The 15,440-nt window shown below is 43.7% G+C and overlaps 1 protein-coding gene across 1 annotated transcript in view; it reads right to left on the bottom strand.

The window, feature by feature from the left end:
• Positions 1-15,440, bottom strand: part of ZMAT4 (zinc finger matrin-type 4) — an 866,722-nt gene that overhangs the window by 99,484 nt on the left and 751,798 nt on the right. The window lies entirely within an intron of this gene.

Below are 15,440 nucleotides of genomic sequence, written 5' to 3'. Positions count from 1 at the left end.
TCTATGCCAGAACTTCAGCCCTTTGTATATGGCACAGAGGAGGCAAAACCAATGTTTCTCAACCTTTTTTTCAATCGAAGAACCCTTTGAAAATATGCAAAGTTTTGGAGTTCCCCCCCAGTTTAAAAAAAAGGTAAAAAAACAAAAAAAACTAAATATTACTTATCAATGGGAAACCTGGGCCCCAGATTATGCCCACAACCACCTTGATGAAATTACCTTCATATCAGAGGTCCCATTCTCACATCAGAGGTCCCATTTTCACATCAGAGGTCCCATTCTCACATCAGAGGTCCCATTCTCACATCAGGGGTCCCCTCATCTCATCAGAGGTCCCATTCCCACATCAGAGGTCCCCTCATCTCATCAGAGGTCCCATTCCCACATCAGAGGTCCCCTCATCTCATCAGAGGTCCCATTCCCACATCAGAGGTCCCATTCTCACATGAGAGGTCCCATTCCCACATCAGAGGTCCCATTCTCATATCAGAGGTCCCCTCATCTCATCAGAGGTCCCCTCGTCTCATCAGAGGTCCCCTCCTCACATCAGAGCCCCCCTCATCACATTAGAGGTCCCATTCTCACATCAGAGGTCCCGTTCTCACATCAGGGGTCCCATCCTCACATCAGAGGTCCTATCCTCACATCAGAGGTCCCATTCCCACATCAGAGGTCCCCTCATCACATCAGAGGTCCCATCCTCACATCAGAGGTCCCATCCTCACACCAGAGGTCCCATCCTCACACGAGAGGTCCCATTCTCCCATCAGAGGTCCCATTCTCCAATCAGAGGTCCCATTCCCACATCAGAGGTCCCATTCCCACATCAGAGGTCCCATTCCCACATCAGAGGTCCCATTCTCACATCAGGGGTCCCCTCATCTCATCAGAGGTCCCTCCTCACATCAGAAGTCCCCTCCTCACATCAGAGCCCCCCTGTTCACATTAGAGGTGCCATTCTCACATCAGAGGTCCCGTTCTCACATAAGGGGTCCCCTCATGACATCAAAGGTCCCCTCCTCACATGAGAAGTCCCCTCCTCACATCAGAGCCCCCCTCATCACATTAGAGGTCCCCCATCACATTAGAGGTCCCATTCTCACATCAGAGGTCCCATTCTCACACCAGAAGTCCCATCCTCACATTAGAGGTCCCCTCAGCACATCAGAGGTCCCATCCTTACATCATTGGTCCCCTCATCACATCAGAGGTACCATCCTCACATCAGAGGTCCCCTCAACACATCAGAGGTCCCATACTCACATCAGAGGTCCCCCCCCCCATTGCCATAGAGGTCCAATTCTTACATCAGAGGTCTCCCATCACATCAGTGCTGCCACTTCACATCAGAGGTCACATCGGAGGTCCCCTCATCAAATCAGGAGGTCCTACTTTTACATTAGAGCCCCCCACTTCACATCAGGGGTCTCCTTATTACATCAAAGTCCCCCCCTTCACATCAGAGCTGCCACTTCACATCCAGGGTCCCCTCCCTTCACATCAGAGGTCCCCTTATCATATCAGAGATCCCCATTCACATCAGAATTCCCCCTTCATGTCAGATGTCCCCCATCAAGTAAAAAATCCCCCCCCCCCCCACCATCAGATTCCCTCTCTATACATTAGAGTCCCCCCATAAAACCAAATTACCCCCAGGTCAGAGTTCACCAAAACCTCAGCATCTCCCCATCACCACAGAGCCCCCACATCACCACAGAGCCCCCATCACAGAATCCTCTCATCACATCAGAGTCCCCCAACAGAAAGCCCCCCAGTTAAACAATCCCCAATTGCGGAGCTCCCTAATCTTATAGTCCACCAATTATACAGCCCCCTCTTTATATCAGAGCCTTATCCCAGCAGCACAGCAGCGGGCAGGAGATGGAGAAGGTCTGGGGGAGGTGGCTCTACAGCGTCACTGGTTGTTATGGTGCTAGTGGTTCGCCCAACCACACTAAGGCAAGTCTGGATGCTGGTTCAGGGAAAACTAGGCTGAGAAAACACTGGACTAGACTACAAATTTTGGTACCAGTGTCCTGCTTTTGTTAAAAGCTGAACTCCAGCTATGATCTTTAATGCATAGCTACATTGGCTCGACATCTCCACTGTTTATAGAACTCCCTGGAGTTTTTCAATGAATGCAAGGCATCTCTGATTGGACAGGGTGAAGTTCATCACGCCACCGCCCCTTTTCTCCTCTTTTTGGTTACTTTTGCACCACCTCACCATCACCTTGATGGTTGTACTGTTCGCTGGACTCACGAGTCCTACACCATGGATCCAATAAAGCCATATTTTGCATCAATGAGGGCTAAGAGATCTGAAAACGATGTACGCAAGTTGGTTATCCACAAGTATGTGATTGACTTCAAGTGGTTATACCGGGATTCTGGCTGCAGCTGTATGCCATAACCCTGGTATTGTTTTTTAGAGCCGGCAAAGTTCTATAAAGTAAAAGCAATCCTAGCGGCTAATTAGCCATCACACTCTGGTGCCTATCTTGGCTTTCCTGTCAAGGCAGGAAGCCAAGAATCCGATCCAGTGGTTGCGCCAGGTTACAATAGAGGTGACCGGAAACCAGATCATCTCCAATCACTTCTATGGTCTAGGAGACAGGAAGCGATGAGCATTTTTGTCACTTCCTGTTTCCTCAGATTTAAACGGCTGCCATTTTTAAATAATGAAAGCATCTGAACACACCGATCTTGGTGGGATCAAATGCTTTTAAGGGCAGAGAAGAAATCTCTCCATAAAGAGTACCTGTCACTGCCTATTGCTGTCATAAGGAATGTGCACATCCCTTGTGACAGCAATAAAAGTGATTCAATTTTTTTTTAAAAAACATTGTAAAAAAAAAAAAAAAGAAAAAAAGAAGATTTTAAGGCACCCCTGCCCCCCCCCCCCCCATGCTTGTGTGCAGAGGCAAACGCATATGTAGGTCATGAGAAAGATTAAATTGTACCTGCGCTATGGAGTTGGAATTAGGGTTTTTTTTTGTGGTTAAAGCTGCCACCAACCTACCACTGAGGTAGTATGTGAATAAAGGGGTATAGGTTTGTTGGTAAACGGCGCTACCAATAGGTTAAAGGTCATAAAACCATAAAATTCATGAAAATGAAAACACAGGCTGTGCCAAATATTAAGAGAACCTAAAATCACATAAGAGCCAATTTGTGGCGTTGGGTCTTATAAAAGTGCACAGTGCTTGTGAAAAATAATCAGTGCTGGATTTAAGATTCTGGTGCTAAGTGGAGAAAAATTACTTAGACCCAGTAAGATATGGTCCTTATGGGGCTAAGGGACCAGTCCAGACCATATATTATTCATTATAAAGTGCCAGCGTGCTGGATGATGTTAAAAGAAAGAGTGATACCTTGATAATGGAATGTTTGAGTGGCTTGATAGTGCCTAAAAGTGATGAGTGCTTCGGTGAAGGTGCTAAAATAACCGGTGCTGAGACTGCCTTATGATGAATACATTTATTAGGCTCTCAGGTGGTTATGAGCCCGTGATGTGGTAGGTGACACAGGGTGGATGATGTGTGCTCACAAGGCAATACGTGCTGGAAGGTGCAAGTGCTAGTACCCGTGGCCCCCCACTAGGTAAAGCACTTACCGCACAATTAGCCTATGGACCGGTTTGCACAGCAATGGCGTTCCAAACGCTGGTTTCCCACCTGGGGTCCCCCACTCTGATACTTCACAGGCGTATAATGAGCTTTCAATGTAAATATAAGAGATCTCCCATTGCGTAGTATGTACTGGATAAGCATAAAGACAAGTAGCATCCACTCATGTTTGGGAAGTTCACTGTCAGCGTGCAGGTTCCGGTCGCCTTAGCGCTTCTGCGTTCCAAGGTCCGGAACCACTGCTACCGGAAGTGACGTATGACGTAGCAAGTCCTGTCCTATGTTTTTCGTCACCACTACGTCACCTGGAGCGTCGTGGTGACGAAACGTGTACTGATTTTTACATGTAAACAAAAAGTGTCAGAATAGGCCTGGTCTTCAAATGATTATATTGGCTGTGTAACATTATGATGATATCTGTGCTATATACTGTACATTGGTGGTTTTGAATGCAAGGATGGCTAAAGGGGCAAAAACTGGATTTTTGACTTACCGTAAAATCCTTTTCTCTTATGTTCATTGAGGGACGCAGTCCTCTGATGCATATCAGTAGGGTAATACTGCCCCCTACAGGAGTAGGACACTAGGCAGAAAGAATTTCTGGCTACGCCTATGGGCAGTCCCTGGGGGTATACTCTCTCTCTTCTTGCATAGGAAGCCAGTTTTGTATCAAAGCAGTGTCAGAGAAAAGCACACCAACCCACTAAAAAAATTAGAGGGGCGGGTACTGCATCTGTCAATGAACCTAAGAGAAAAGGATTTTACGGTAAGTCAAAAATCCAGTTTTCTCTATCATTCATTGACGGGCACAGTCCTCTGATGCATATCAGTAGGGACGTCCCAAAGCAGTACCAAAATGAGGGGTGGGAACAACAGAAGAAAAAAAAAACAGTCCCCAAGGCCAACATGGCCAACCAGGCAACTCAGAACAAGCAGATGAGGTCCACCTGAAAACAAACACAAGAACACCCTCAAGGAAGGCCAAGGGGCCCCCTAAACCCCGGCCTACAAAACCTTGCAGCCAAAGGAGGCATCCGCAGATGCCATCACATCCACCTTATAAAATTTGGTAAAGGTGTGAACAGACGACCAAGTCGCCGCCTTGCACACCTGAAGCACAGACACCTGATGGCAAAAGGCCCAGGAAGCACTAAGCGCCCGAGTAGAGTGCGTCTTGACAGGGAAAGGTGGAACCTGACCCTTAATGGAATAAGCCTGCACCACTGTCTGTCTGATCCATCTGGAAATAGTCGAAGCAGGCGCAGGCAGCCCCTTCTTTGGGCCATCCGTGAGCACAAAGTCTGACTTGCAAAAAGACTCGGTAGACGCCAAATACACCCTGATCGCCCGAACAACATCCAGGGTATGCAGAGCAAATTCCTTAGGATGTTTAGGCTTAGAGCACAAGGAAGGTAACACGATGTCCTCGTTCACGTGAAAACTTGTAGATTAAAACTGACATCCTATGCAGGAAGAGAGAGGGTATACCACCAGGGACTGTCCATAGGCGTAGCCAGAAATTCTTTCTGCCTAGTGTCCTACTCCTGTAGGGGGCAGTATTACCCTACTGATATGCATCAGAGGATGGTGTCCATCAACAGGGCTGCTGTTAGAAATTGCGGGTCCCCGTACAGACTACCTGGCAGGGCCCCCCTAAGAAAATATTAAAGATATATTTAGCTAAAATTACAACAAAATCACTATTAGCAGACACAAATATAACATAACGCACATAATTCCTGCTAAATCTAAGAAAAAAAAACGATGTTAAATAAAAATGAAGATGAGATGAGAAAAATATACAGGCTGGGCAGTTGGAGCTCAGTGATCAAAGAGACAGAGAGAGAGAAACAAAGTTACAAATAAACTCCTGATTAGAGATAACATTAGAGCCAGTGCTGGGAGGGGGCCCACACAGGTAGGGGGATTGGTGAAGGGACGACTGTCTCTTTCTCAGCAGATAAAAGCTGATAGCAGGGAGGGGGACAGATCAGATTTAGGTGCTGGAGGAAGATTTCTGTATTTGTTGTCCATCACTAATCCCCCTCTCTGTGTGGGCCCCCCTGTGTGCTTGGGCCCCCTACAAGAGGGCTGGTGGTCCCCCTATCAGCGGCCCTGTCCGTCAATGAACGATAGAGAAAATGATTTGCTCCAAAAAATTATTTGCATGACTTCTGCTTACTTACCGATAAGCAGAGACTTAGCTCCTTGTATTTGGACGTTGTACTAGAAATGAGGACATGTACATACCTTCTGTTATAAAAGGGCAATGCTGAATCTCACAAGTTTTATATAAAAGGTAGGATGGGGTGGGGGGGGGGGTATGGGACATGCCTAGAATAGAATGACAGAGACCCCAACTTTCTGCACCCCAACAACATTTACACAAAAATCTATGAAATCCATATTTTCACAACAAAAGAACGCACGGTCCAGACCTGTAGATTAATGAGTCACATCATACAAATCCCTGATTAGGTGCCTAATTCTGTCTTTCCTTGATGAATTTCCCTCTGCCGTACAGATCGGTATTAACATAAATGAATCGCCGCAGCGCATTCTATTAAAGAGAACCGCCTGACACCAGCAGGTTTCAAGGGAGGGGACCCTCTGGGAAATCGACAGACCTTAATTACTGTAGTGATGGCCATATTTATGATATTTACACAAAGGGATATAAATGTAATACAAACGTCTTGATGAATACCAAAGAGATGAGAATTAGTGCAAACCATCACCTGCATTCATTAAATGAATTATGTAAGATTGAGTAAAAGAGCCGAAACAAATGTAATTTTTCTATCTATTACGGCACCAGTGTTACTCTCTGATGCTACATTGTGCGGCTGCAGGGAGAATCGCTTTGTAGGACTTTCTTTCTCAAAAAAGTAAAGTTGCTTATTTTTAATTTTTTTTTAACCACTTAAGCCCCGGAGGATTTGGCTGCTCAAAGACCAGGCCCTATTTTGCGATTTGGCACTGCGTGATTTTAACGGACAATTGCGCGGTCCTGCGACGCTGTACCCAAATGAAATTGACGTTCTTTTTTCCCCACAAATAGAGCTTTCTTTTGGTGGTATTTGATCACCTGTGCGATTTTTACTTTTTGCGCTATAAACAAAAAAAGAGCGACAGTTTTGAAAAAATAACAATATTTTTCACATTTTTTTATATGAAATTCCCCCCCCAAAAAAAAATGTAAAAATCAAAATTTTTTAACATTTTAGGCCAATTTGTTTTCTGCTACATATGTTTGTAAAAAAAAATTGCAATAAGCGTATTTTGATTGGTTTGCGCAAAAGTTATTGCGTCTACTAACTAAGGGAAAGATTTTTGTCATTTTTATTGGTTTTTTTTTTTAACAAGTAATAGCGGCGATCTGCGATTTTTTTTGCGGGATTGCGACATTGGGGCGAACAGATCCGACCCTTGACTGACATTTTTGACACTTTTGGGGTTACCAGTGACATTACTACAGTAATCAGTGCTATACATATGCACTATTACTGTAAAAATGACACTGGCAGGGTAGGGGATAACTTTATTAGTGATCAAGGGGTTAAGTGTGTACCTAGGGGCGTGCTTCTTACTGTAAAGGGGTGTGGCTAGTGATGTGACCACAGAGACATACGATCCTACATAGCAGGATCATATGATCTCTGCAGTTACACCAGAGTGAAGGACAGGCGGCTTTGTTTACATCAGCCGCCTGCCTTTCTCCCTCTCCAGCGGGAGATCGCGAGTGGCCGGCGGACATCGGTTCCGCCGGTCACATGCACGGACATGTCAGGGAACGAGCGGGGCGGCGGCGCGCGCTTGCCCCCTAGAGGCTCACAGGCGAGCGACGTAGTACTACGGCAAGTGGTTAAGCTGAACTTTGGGCAGGTATAAAACACACAAGAGCCCAGCTATCCAGAGGCGTAACTATAGGGGTCGTAGGGGTCGCAATTGCGACTCTGCCCCGTGCTCCAGTGGGCCCCTGTGGCTCCCCTGTCAGGTTCTAGTAATGCTTCTGCAGCTATCCATTCATTAAAAATAACACAATGCCGACTTAACAGGAGGGAAAAGTAGAGATAATTCCTCCTTCATTGTCTGATCAGCAGATGGGTCCTGCAGCAGAGAGAAGTGAGGTCGCTGTGCCACCTGGAAGAGGTACCCGGATCACAGGATGGGCCGAGCAAAATTGTTCTTTTTATGCATATACCCACTTCAATTCCGGACACTTTCAACCCCCCCCCCCCCCCCTTCCTGCCCATGTCAATTTTCAGCTTTCAGTGCTATCACACTGTTTGAATGACAATTGCGCAGTCATGCAACACTGTACCCATATGACATTTTTATAATTATTTTCAATAAGTAGAGCTTTCTTTTGGTGGTCTTTAACCACTTTACCACCGGAGGATTTTGCTGTCTTATGTCTGGGCCACTTTTTGCGATTCGGCACTGTGCGACTTTAACTGACAATTGCACGGTCATGCAACGCTCTACCCGAACTAAATTTACGTCCTTTTTTTCCCACAAACAGAGCTTTCTTTTGGTGGTATTTGATCACCTGTGCGATTTTTACTTTTTGCGCTATAAACAAAAAAAAAGCGACAATTTTGAAAAAATAACAATATTTTTCACATTTTTTTATATGAAATTCCCCAAAAAAAATGTAAAAATCAAAATTTTTTATCATTTTAGGCCAATTTGTTTTCTGCTACCTATTTTTGGTAAAAAAAAAAAATCGCAATACGCGTATTTTGATTGGTTTGCGCAAAAGTTATTGCGTTTACTAACTAAGGGAAAGATTTCTGTCGTTTTTGGTGGGTTTTTTTTTAACGAGTAATGGCGGCGATCTGCAATTGTTTTGCGGGACTGCGACATTGCGGCCGACAGATCGGACCCTTGACTGACATTTTTGACACCCTACCAGTGACATTACTACAGTAATCAGTGCTATAAATATGCACCGTTTCTGTAAAAATTACACTGGCAGGGAAGGGGTTAATTTTATTGGAGAGGGAGGAGTTAATGTATGCCTGGTGCTTACTGACGTGTGTGGGGGGAGGGGACTGAGTGACACAGGGACAGATCGCATGTTCAGCTATGCGGAACCCTGCAATCTGTCACTGTCTGTCACTTAGTAAACAAAGCGGGCGGATCTCCAGACTCGATTCCCTGATGATCGGGGAAGAGCAGCGGCGATCGCTGCTGCTCCTCCCCTGGCCCGACTCCCGCTGTGACTGAATACAGCGGGAGCAAGCCTCCAGCGGCGCTCGCGCGCCGCCAAGAAGGGGGAGTGTCTGCCGAAGTAGGTTTACGTCGTCAGACCTACAAGAGCCACTTTGCCGCAGTAGAGCTCTAGAGAGCAGCAGCAAAGTGGTTAATCAGCACTGTGTTTTTTTAATTTTTTGCTAAATACATGAAAAAACTAAAATGTAAAAATATTTATTTTTTTGCGTTTTTCTTCGTTTCTGCAAATGGGGAGACTCCCCAGACTCAATAGACACATAGTTGCCAACATTTCAAAAATATTTCCTGGGACGTTTTGCAGCACAGCTATCAATTACTTACCACACCCACTTCCCTGAAGCTCTGCCCACTCCACATAATTAATCTCCGCCTACTTATCATCAGATTATAGGGTCTACTCATTAAAGAGAGAATTACAGGAAATTAAAAAGGGAATTTTATACTTGAGGCCAAAGTAGCAGAGTTGGAATAATTCTCCCATTCAGCTGCACTACTTCTGCCTAAAGTTTAAAATTCTCATCACAATTCCCTGCAATTCTAAAGTGTGAAATGTGCTCAGGTGTGACCATACAAAACATGTAAATATAAATTAAGTGCAAAGTGTAAATAAGTACATTCAGTGCCCATTCACACTACCGCGACTCGTCAGGCGACTGGTCAGCCTGACAAGTCGCGGTCCATACAGTGCTATGGGAACCGTTCTAATAGGAGCGACTCAAGTCGCTCCGACTTAGAAAATAGTTCCTGTACTACTTCGGGGCGACATCGGAGCGGCTTGCATTGACATTCATTATATGAAGTCCGTGCAAGTTGCACCGAAGTCGCGGTGCATGCGACTTCACAGGTCGCCCCCGAAGTAGTGCCGCGGTAGTGTGAACCGGCACTAAGTAAGTAATTGCAAAGTGCAAAGTGTAAATAAGTACATTGCCGGGACAATGTAAATTACCCGGGACAGGCTCTTATTTCCCGGGACAGTCCCGGCAAAAACGGGACAGTTGGCAAGTATGTAGACACACCTGGAAACGTGACAGCTAGCTAACAATTCAGGCCCCCCTGATAAGCAGACAGGGTCACATATGCATTTTCCAAGCACCTACCTAGGAGGGTGCTACATGGAAATAAACTATAGCTGTTTAACCCCTTCCCGCCGACGTAACACATATATGGGTCAGGAGCAGGAGAAATTTAATTTGGGTTGTACTTTGGTGGTAAGTTATGGTAGTAACAAGAAATATACAGCTACATTAAAATTATTTTTTTCCCTATTTTGGGCCAGTTTTTCTTTGATTAAAAAAAAAAAAAAAAGGTATAATCCACCTGGATGTACAAAGTAGTTGGCTTGATTTGTACAGTTTAACCACTTGCCGACCGCCGCAAGTAGATATACTGCGGCGGTCAGCCCGGCCAAGCAGAGTGACGTATATGTACGTCACTAGCCTGTGACCGGCTTGTGAGCCAATAGCGGACGAGCGCGCGCCCGCCCCGGCTCGTTCACTGAGATTTCCGCGCATGTGACCGGCGGACCCGATGTCCGCCGGTCACACTGCGATCATCGGTAGAGAGGGAGAAAGGCAGGCGGCTAATGTAAACAAGCCGCCTGTCATTCACCCCTGTGTAAAAATGGAGACCAGACGGTTCTACTATGTAGAACCATTGATCTCTGTTTTTGCAGTAGTAGACATGTCCCCCCACAGTTAGAAGCACGCCCCTAGGACACACTTAACCCCTCCCTCTCCAATACAGTTAACCCCTTCCCTGCCAGTGTCATTTTTACAGTAACAGTGCATATGTATAGCACTGATTACTGCAGTAATGTCACTGGTAACCCCAAAAGTGTCAAAAATGTCAGTCAAGGGTCCGATCTGTCCGCCGCAATGTCACAGTCCCGCAAAAAAAATCGCAGATCGCTGCCATTACGCGTAAAAAAAAAAAACAACAAAAATGACAAAAATCTTTCCCTTTGTTAGTAAACCCGATAACTTTTGCGCAAACCAATTAAAATACGCTTTTTGAGATTTTTTTTACCAAACATATGTAGCATAAAACAAATTGGCTGAAAATGTTAAAAAATTTTGATTTTTACATTTTTTGGGGGGAATTTCATATAAAAAAATGTGAAAAATATTGTTATTTTTGCAAAATTTACGCTCTTTGTTTGTTTATAGCGCATGATCAAAAAATCGCACAGGTGATCAAATACCACCAAAAGGAAGCTCTGTTTGTGGGAAAAAAAGGACGTCAAATTCGTTTAGGTACAGCGTCGCACGACCGCGCAATATTCTGTTAAAGTCATGCAGTAAAAAATCGCAAAAAACCCCCTGGTCAGGAAGGGGGTAAAATCTTCCGGGGCTTAAGTGGTTAACCAACATTGCACCCTTAGGTAGTCTTCACTATATAGCTTTGTGGACATCTTGCTGCACTTAGAGCGTTGTTTCTTTATTGATAATGTGAATGTACAGGTATTGTAACATCAGATTATATGAGTTTTTGGTTAGAACTTTTATTGGGTTTTCGTGTTTTATTGGATGTTTTCTTTTGTTGCCTTCCATTGGATGAACTGTCGGTATAGGTTTGTGTAAAAAATAAAAAGTGCAGCACCTGAAAAACATATGACAAATCACATATGTATAACATTGAAGTCCAAAATTATGAAAGAAGAGAAAAAAAGCCTGAAGTAAAAAGTGCAAACTGGAGACACCAATATTAGTGACATAAATCTTCTCAAAAGTGCTTCAGTGATCTACCACCCCCCATGTACAGAGTGCAAACTCACCAAAATGAGTGACTGCCACCACAGCAGCATAAAAGCCTCAGTCAGCATGTTGCTCACACACGGATTATTGGAATATAATCTCACAAGGAGCCAAGAGAAGATTACAATAGTGTAGTACTTTTAATGAAAATGCATATAGACAGCAAATGCAGGACAATGAATCAAATCACTCACATCTAAAAGCTGCTGTCGACCCGGAATCGAGTAGTGGAGTGACATCAGCACCAAATTCTCTTTCCGACGCGTTTCGTACAATGGGACATTATCAAGGGGTCGTGTGATACTGACGTACATTCACACAAATTATCCACTAATTAGAGTCGCCGGATGTATTGCAGTGGCCATCTTTAGGGAGTCTCGGAAGTTACCATGGACGGCTTAGTTGACGTATTGTTTTAGTCTGACAGTCATGATGTAGGTTTATTAACCACTTGCCGAAGCAGCCGCAGTTACACGGCGGCAGGTCAGCAGGTTGCCGCAAATCGCCGTACCTTTACGGCGGTCCGCGGGAGCGCTCCTGCGAGGCGCACGCCCATTCGGACACCTGCGATCGCTCCCCGTGAGGAAAGAACAGTGGCCTGCTGTTATAAGCACAGCAGACCGTTGTTCTCTCTGGAATGAACACAGAGCTCCTGTGTTCCTCCTATTTAGGATCACAGGTCTCTGTATTGATTTCACAAGCCCCCCCCCCCCCCCAGTTAGAAAACAACCCCAAGGCTCACACTTAACCCTTTGATCGCCCCTAGGTTAACCCCTTCCCTGCCAGTGTCATTAGTACAGTAACAGTGCATATTTTATAGCACTGATTACTGTAGTAATGTCACTGGTCCCCCCAAAAGTGTCAAAAATGTCTGTTAGAGGTCCGATCTGTCCGCCGCAATGTCGAAGACCCGCTAAAAATTGCTGATCGTCGCCATTACTAGTAAAAAAAAAAAAAGAAAAAAAGAAAAATGACATTAATCTCTTCCCTAGTTGTTGACGCGATAACTTTTGAGCAAACCAATAAAAATACGCTTATTGGGAAATATGTAGCAGAATAAAAATTGGCCTAAAATGATGAAAACATTTGGTTTTTACATTTTTTTTTTGAGAATGTTATAAAGCAGAAAGTGAAAAATATTGTATTTTTTTTTTCCAGAATTGTCGCTATTTTTTTGTTTATAGCGCAAAAAATAAGAATTGCACAGGTGATCAAATATCACCAAAAGAAAGCTCTATTTGTGGGGCAGTAAAATTATTTTCTGAGTCCTCTGACAGACGCAGCCTCTTCCAAGTTTCATCACTATTAGGTAAGGGCGCCCTCTGCAGGAGCAGGCTAGGGAGTGAAACTTCATTAAAAAGCTTTAACTAGACACACCTTAAGGGCTGTCCGGACGTGGATCTGTTCGCGTCTCGCCTCAACAAGAAGGTGGAAAGTGTCTGACGGAAATGTCGAGAGGGAAACCTCTAGTGCAGTGATGGCGAACCTTGGCACCCCAGATGTTTTGGAACTACATTTCCCATGATGCTCGTGCACTCTGCAGTGTATTTGAGCATCATGGGAAATGTAGTTCCAAAACATCTGGAGTTCCAAGGTTCGCCATCACTGCTCTAGTGTGTCTAGTTAAATCTTTTTAATGAAGTTTCACTACCTAGCCTGCTCCTGCAGAGGACGCCATTACCCAATGGTGATGAAACTTGGAAGAGGCTGCATCTGTCAGAGGACGTAAGAGAAAAAAGGACATCAATTTTATTTGGGTACAGCGTCGCGCGACTGCACAATAGTCAGGTAAAGTAACGCAGTGCCGAATCGCAAAAAATGGCCTGGTCATTAAGGGGGGAAATCTTCCGGTCCAGAACTGGTTAAAGATCAAATTCAAATATGGACACAGCAAAAACTTCCGCAAACAAATAACAAATTGGCAGACCAAGGCAAATAAACCCTATGGTTATATAAGCCAAAACAAAGAATAACTTAGGCTAACTTTATGCAACCGTAACGATTACATTAGGTAAGAAACATATGTATAATATCTAAAATATATAAAGAAATATATATTTTAAAAAACATATAAAAACCCGCCCCCCGGAGTGTAATTATACATCCCAATCTCATGAACATAAACTCATCATAGGATTGTGTATATGGAGTTTTTCTATTTGTTTATTTATTTTTTTTATTGGATGAATTAGATTGACTTTTGTTTTTGTTTTTTTTTCCATCCTATGTAACATTTCTCCTTTTTTTACCCCGATTCTTCCCAACTAAAAAAAAACATAATGTTCTTGTTGAAGTTGTTTGTGTATGTGTACCATGAATCAGAATACTCTCCCGGCCAGTGTATGTTTTGTTTGATTGTATTGCATGTATTATCTATAGTGGATATTCTTCTTTTAAGTATTTTTTTATATTACAGAGATAATAAAGAAGAAGAGACAGAATGTTCCCTTAGCTCTTGGCCTCCAGCCATCCTCCACTGAACTGCTCATGGCAGGAAGATTACACAGTAATAGCGATGTGGGCCTCATCGTCTGAGCTCTTCATTAGCCTTCATCGTCTACTAGGACTTGGAGAATAATTGACATCATTTTCAAGCAATTCTTCTTGAGTAGTTTTAAGTATCCTCTTTCAATCAGAATTTTATGTCAAGTCACCGAGCTTATAATTTTAGATGGGTCCTAAGGACCTCCCCTTAAACCAGCGTTGAAGTGTAATTACGGGACATTTCGATAAAAGGGGAAATTGCACTTGTTTAATTATTTCAGGAAACTGCTTAGCATGCAACAAATAAAGTTTCCTCTATATACTGGAAAGGATTTTGTTTCTAAAGTCGTAAGTTAATGAGTTTACATTCCCTATGTCCTGACACTACTGAAAATTGTTTTATTGGTCCGATAGTTTGTGGAAATAGATTTACAGTTTCAAACGCATCATTTCCAGGGTGTGACAGGCAGGAGAGTGGGAAAACGGTCCATTTGCATTTCAGCACTGGTTCTGGGTCTGTTTCAACCAAGAAATGCTCCCTGGAATTCATTAACCACTTAAGCCCCGGAAGATTTTACCCCCCTTCCTGACCAGGGCCTATTTTGCGATTCGGCACTGCGTGACTTTAACGGACAATTGCGCGGTCGTGCGACGCTGTACCTAAACAAATTTGACGTCCTTTTTTTCCCACAAACAGAGCTTTCTTTTGGTGGTATTTGATCACCTGTGCGATTTTTACTTTTTGCGCTATAAACAAAAAAAGAGCATCAATTTTGCAAAAATAACAATATTTTTCACATTTTTTTATATGAAATTCCAAAAAAAGAAAAAATGTAAAAATCAAAATTTTTTTAACATTTTAGGCCAATTTGTTTTATGCTACATATGTTTGGTAAAAAAAAATCGCAAAAAGTGTATTTTGATTGGTTTGCGCAAAAGTTATTGTGTTTACTAAGGGAAAGATTTTTGTCATTTTTGTTGTTGTTTTTTTTAACGCGTAATGGCAGCAATCTGGGATTTTTTTTGCGGTACTGCGACATTGCGGCGGACAGATCGGACCCTTGAATGACATTTTTTACACTTTTGGGGTTACCAGTGACATTACTGCAGTAATCAGTGCTATACATATGCACTGTTACTGTAAAATGACACTGGCAGTGAAGGGGTTAACTTTTGTTGAGAGGGAGGGGTTAAGTGTGTCCCTAGGGGTGTGATTCTAACTGTGATTGGCTGTGGCTTGAGCTGTAGGAACAGTGATCAACGGTCCTACATAGTAGAACCATATGATCACTATTCTTGCACAGGGGAGAATGACAGGTGGCTGTGTTTACATTAGC

Source organism: Pelophylax lessonae, assembly GCF_965119305.1.
Source record: "Pelophylax lessonae genome assembly, chromosome: 9".
NCBI classification, from domain to species: domain Eukaryota; kingdom Metazoa; phylum Chordata; class Amphibia; order Anura; family Ranidae; genus Pelophylax; species Pelophylax lessonae.
Note: the sequence above shows the minus strand (reverse complement) of the source record. Positions and strands in the feature narration are given on the sequence as shown.